At 36.2% G+C, this 6,197-nt stretch overlaps 1 pseudogene; it reads right to left on the bottom strand.

The window, feature by feature from the left end:
• Nucleotides 1-4,669: 4,669 nt before the first annotated feature.
• LOC118010904 lies at nucleotides 4,670-5,370 on the bottom strand (annotated as a pseudogene).
• Between the last annotated feature and the right edge of the window lie 827 nt (nucleotides 5,371-6,197).

Here is a 6,197-nt window from a genome sequence, read left to right on the forward strand (position 1 = left end):
GCAACACACTGAGAAGTATGAAGAGGGCATGAAAGTCTTAGGGTGCATTCAGAGAAGGGTGATCACCAAGGTGGTGAAAAATCTGGATGCCATGTTTTATGAATGGAAGAGAACTCTTAGCCCAGAGAAAGGAAGGGGAGGAGAGTAAGGATACAGACACTGTCCTTATGATCTCAAGAGTTATCATAGGGGAGAAGATAGAGACTGGTGCTGTATTGATACTGGATTAAAATAAGAACCAAGGGGTGCAAACGATATAGATATTTCTGGGTCATTATAAGAAGTCTTTAATATTTGAAGGAGCGGTCTCAAGAGAAAATCAATTTTCTGATTTTGTAGCTATTCTAGCAAAAGCTGTACAACAGCAATTTTTTTTTTTAAAGATTTATTTATTTATTTATTTGAGAGAGAGAGAATGAGAGACAGAGAGCACGAGAGGGAAGAGGGCAGAGGGAGAAGCAGACTCCCCGCTGAGCAGGGAGCCCGATGCGGGACTCGATCCCGGGACTCCAGGATCATGACCTGAGCCGAAGGCAGTCGCTTAACCAACTGAGCCACCCAGGCGCCCCTACAACAGCAATTTTAAAGGGATATTGAAGAATAGATGCCTGGAAAAGATACTTTTTCTGGTTACTTTAAAATCTCATTTTCTAAAAATTTCTGCACTTAAAGATATAATTGAAGGCCTGAATTCTAAACCACTGAAATATTTATGTAGTGTGGTATATGGAAGAATTATTTATAAGGTGACATTTTAAACCTATTTCCACAGAATTAATCATTAGCTTTCCTTCATGACATAGTGACTCAAAATATTTTTTATTTTGAATAATGGAATAAGTCCAAGGAAGTCACCACTGCAACATCAAAAACCAACAAATATATAGGAATAAATCTATAGAAAATCATGCAAAACCTCTACACTGACAACTATGTTAATGACTATCTAAATAAATGGAGGAATATGCCACGTTCATGGATTAGAATATTCAAACTAGTAAACATGTCACTTCTTAAAATAATCTGTAGAATCATTCCAATGCCAATATAAATCTGTGTCCCTAAGGTGTATTTTGTGTGTGAGCATGTGTGTTTGTGTGTTGACACATTGATTCTACAATTTTTAATGAAAAAATAGCCATAATTTTAGAGATAAGTTAAAGATGAAAAATTTACTTTATGAGATATTGAAACCTATTCTAAAGCTATAGTAATTAAGACAGTGTAGTTTTGTAAGAAGAATAACATTCCATAAATAGAAATAGACATTCTAGAAATAGACTCACACAGACTTGTCACTCTATTTGTGACAAAGGTGATATTGCATAATAGGATTGTCTCTTCGATAGATGTTTCAGTTGGAGAGCCATATCGGAAAATATTTTGACACCTGCCTCATACCACACCCCGACCCCACCAAAAAAAAAAAAAAAATCAGTGGGCTCCAATACAAACACAAAAAGTAAAACAATAGTACAAGACAGAACATCATGAGCATCCTGGAGTAAATGATACCAACTATTGGTAAGGATATGGAGAAATAAGAACTCACATAGATTCTGGTAGGATTGTAAATAGTCACAAGTACTTTGGAAAATGGACCCAACAGTTTTATTCCTAGGCATGTATTCATCAAAAATGCAAAGGCATTTACTAGAACCTTTACAGCATCACTGTAATAGCTAAAAACTGGAAATATACTATTATCCATCAATAGAACTGATAAATGTATTCAATGACATAACATACATTAATGAGATAGAATATTCCACAGTTATAAGCAATAATATGCATGAATCTTGCAAATAATGTTGAGTGACAATGGCTTGCCAAAATATGTGCTGTAGGATATTATTCAAGCAAAAATATAGATCATGCTTATATATGCTATTAAAATTCAGGAAGCTGATTATACTTGGGGGATGATGATTGGGAGGGGGTTCAAGAGAAACAGAGGTGATTGATTTTGTTTCTCAGTCTGGGTGCTAAGGAATGTTCAACACTTGAACTGTTCACTTATGATAGGTACACATTTCTATATGTTTATTATAATCCAATAGTTCAAAATTACAAAAAAAAAACCCAAACATTTTCAAAAAAAGTTCTTAGGTACTTGCTGTTTTCTAACACTATTTTAAATACTATGTTTTAAATTACATTAACTGATTATGTTTGTTGGGGTGTAGGTATACACTTGACTTCCACCTCTGAATAAGAATATGTAAGATCTGGGCGCCTGGGTGGCTCAGTTGGTTAAGCGACTGCCTTAGGCTCAGGTCATGATCCTGGAGTCCCGGGATCGAGTCCCGCATCGGGCTCCCTGCTCAGCGGGGAGTCTGCTTCTCCCTCTGACCCTCCTCCCTCTCATGCTCTCTGTCTCTCATTCTCTCTCTCTCAAATAAATAAAATCTTTAAAAAAAAAAAAAAAGAATATGTAAGATCTACAGAGGTCTTGGGGCGCCTGGGTGGCTCAGTCGTTAAGCGTCTGCCTTCGGCTCAGGTCATGATCCCAGGGTCCTGGGATCGAGTCCCACATCGGGCTTCCTGCTCGGCGGGAAGCCTGCTTCTCCCTCTCCCATTCCCCCTGCTTGTGTTCCTGCTCTCGCTGTGTCTCTCTCTGTCAAATAAATAAATAAAATCTTAAAAAAAAAACAAAAAACATTTAAGATCTACAGAGGTCTTGCTTAGTACAAGCATATTGAATTCTGCATGTCAAAGTTAACAATTACATATTCTTCTTACGCACACATAGATCATTTAAAAATGGATCATACATTAGCCTGAAAGTTAGCCTCAACATATTAGAAAGTGAAGGTATCACACATCATGGTTTTTGCCAGTGCAATTAAGAAATATGCTTATTTTTGAGGCACCTGGGTGGCACCGTTGGTTAAGCGTCTAACTCTTAATTTCTGCTCAGGTCATGAACTCAGGGTTGTGAGACTGAGCCCCGCATTGGGCTCTGTGCGGAGTATGGAGCCTGCTTAGGATTCTTTCTCTCCCTCTGCCCCTCACCTCCACCCCCTAAAAGAAAAAAAAAATGTGTGTATATATATGTATATATGTATGTGTATATATATATGCTTATTTTAAAAAATAGCTAAGAAAAACCCTATAAGTGTTAAAAAATTCAAAATACATTGCTAAATAATTCAGGATTTAAAGAAAATATCATAATAGAAATTTAAAAGCACTTAGAACAAAGGGGTAATAAAAAACCTATGTATCAAGACATAGGTTTCAACTAAAGTGTTGCTTTAATGGAAATTTATATACCTAAATATTTTCAGAAAAAGTTATATTTAGAGAAATTTTACATACATATATGTAGAAAGAGACAAGGCTGCAAACTAATGCGTAATATCCATCTGAAGCTTGAAATCAAAAGAAGTCCAAAGAGATTATAAGAAATACATACTAAAAATAGGAGTGTAAATAAATGACAAAATAAATATATCATATGGATGAACAAATCTAAGAAACTTGTTTTACAAAAATATATCAAAAAGGCACACTTTTGGTGCTATAGCTAGGAAAAATAAAAGACATAGTAATTTTTAAACTAGACATAATAAGAGATAAAAGGAAATTTCAAACATAAAAAGATACTGTTAAGACTATTTACCAACATTTTGGTCAACTTCAGTGAAATGTACAAATTCATAGGGAAAGGTAGAACATAAGGCTTTTTTTCAGTCACTTAAATACTTTACACCTGTATTCTCCTTCTGAATAAATACATAACTATAACTTTTAATATTTGAAATGGTCTTATTCCTGTTGTTAACCTATAAATAGACAAGTTTTTGGTGGAACTAAGTAATTTTTTTCTATAGATTTGTTTAAAAATAAAAAGAAGGTCTAAAGACCTAGATTTGAGTTTATTAAAGTAGGATGCCAATTATGTATACTAGCTCTAACGAAATTAACTTTTCATAGAAAAATGAAAATCTGACATAAGAAAATGTCAACAAATAGCAATGCTAATGTTATAATTTCATGATAATTTTAAGAGAAATTAAACCTTTTCAATAATAAATTGATTCATGTACTATCTAAACTCTTTAGAGTTCAATTTTCCATCTTGATTATTATAACTCTTTATTTTTGCTTTTAATATGTATTCATTAAGATCTCATTTACCTATAGCATTTTCTTTCTGCACTCAATTTGTTGTCTACTGTGAATGAAAAAGTGACATTGTCTTTAAAAGTAGAAATTAAGTTTTTTGATGGTTTTGACAGACTACTTCCGTCAAACATTATTTTTTTAAGCTTTGAGATATAATTGACATGCAATATTGTGTAAGTTTAAAGTGTACAACATGTTGACTTCATACACATAGATAATGAAATGATTACAATCATAGTGTTAGCTAACAACTCCATCATGTCAAGTAATTACTATTTCTTTTGTTGTCATTTATGATCTACTCCCCTAGCAACTTTCAAGTACATAATATAGTACTATTAACTATAATCATCATGCTGTACCTTCAATCCCCAGAACTTACTCATTTTATAACTGGAAGCTCATACCATTCGACTAACATCTCCCATTTTGTCCTACCCACCAGCCTCTGGTAACCACCACTCTTACTGTTTCTAGGAGTTTGGCGTGCGTGCGTGTGTGTGTGTAAGAACCTTTATTACTTATTTATAATAGCCTCTTATGCTTTTATGCATAAGAAATCGTCAGATGCCTTTGGATCAGGTGCTTTCTGGGCTGGAGCTTTCTGACCCTTCTGAGACTTTAGACACACTGCCTCTGGCCTACAGCTTTCTGGGCAGGAACCTTCTGGGCTGGAGCCTTCTTGCCTGCAGCAATCATCTTTTTTGCTGGAACCTTTACAGCAGCTGCTGCAGCTGCACCCTTAGCAGAGGGTGCTTTTTTTTGGGGGGGGGGGGAGATTTCCAGGAGAGCTGCTTTTTTGTGGTTTCCTAACTTCAAACTTGATTATTCTGTTCCTCATTTTCTTGGCCTTCATGACTTCATAACGATCAAAAGTTGTCATCTTGGCTCTCCTTTCTCTGGCTTTCATCTTCTTGGCCCATCTTGTGGCTGTCCATTTTGAACTGGTATCTGTCTTCTGCCAGGCTTGTCAGACATACTTCTGGCTGGCATTGTGTGGGCACTTGAGGATGAAGTCAATGAGCTGCATGCATTGGAAAGGCAAAGCCTGTCTCTTTACCTGAGTGCAAGGTCCATCAACCAAAGGCCGTTTCTGATCCATAACATCTATAATCTCAACCAGCTTCCCTGCATGAAGTCCAAAGGAGATGTAGGTCACCTGGCCAACCTCCACAAAGCACCTGAACACCATGTTGGCAGCATTGGGCAAGAGAGGTTTGGCTTTTTTATATTCCATGTATAAATTACATCATACTGTATTTGTCTTTCTCTGACATTTCACTTAGCATCACTTCCTCAAGTTTCATCATGTTGTTACAAATGACAGGGTTTCTTTTTTATTTTTTAAAGATTTTATTTATTTGACAGAGACACAGCGAGAGAGGGAACACAAGCAGGGGGAGTGGGAGAGGGAGAAGCAGGTTTCCCGCAGAGCAGGGAGCCCAATGTGGGGCTCGATCCCAGGACCCTGGGATCATGACCTAAGCTGAAGGCAGATGCTTAACGACTGAGCCACCCAGGCACCCCGACAGGGTTTCCTTTTTTGTCATGCCTGAATAACAGTCCATTGTATATATGTGGGTGTATATACAATAGAATGTTATATGTATAAGTATATACACACACATTCCCCACATCTTTATCCATTCATCTGTTGATGGACATTCAGGTTATTTCCATATCTTGGCTATTGTGAATAATACCACAATGAACATGGGAAGGCAGATAGCTCTTCAAGAGCCTGTTTTCATTTCCTTTGGTTATGTATTTAGAAGAATTGCTAAATCATGGTATTTCTAGTTCCTAATTTTGAGGAAACTCCATACTGTTGTCTATAATGCCTAAACCAATTTACATTCCCACAAGTAGTGCACAATGGTTTTCTTTCCTCCATATTCTTGCCAACATTTGTTCTCTCGTCTTTTTGATAATACAATTCTAACAGATGTGAGGTTATATCTCAATGTGGTTTTGATTTGTATTTCTCTGATGATTGGTAATGTTGCACCTTTTCATGTACCTGTTGCCCATTTGCGGGACTTTTAAAAAAATGTCTATTGAATTTC

The sequence above is a fragment of the Mirounga leonina genome, unplaced genomic scaffold (genome assembly GCF_011800145.1).
Source record: "Mirounga leonina isolate KUSES-001 unplaced genomic scaffold, KU_Mleo_1.0 Mir_129, whole genome shotgun sequence".
NCBI classification, from domain to species: Eukaryota; Metazoa; Chordata; class Mammalia; order Carnivora; family Phocidae; genus Mirounga; species Mirounga leonina.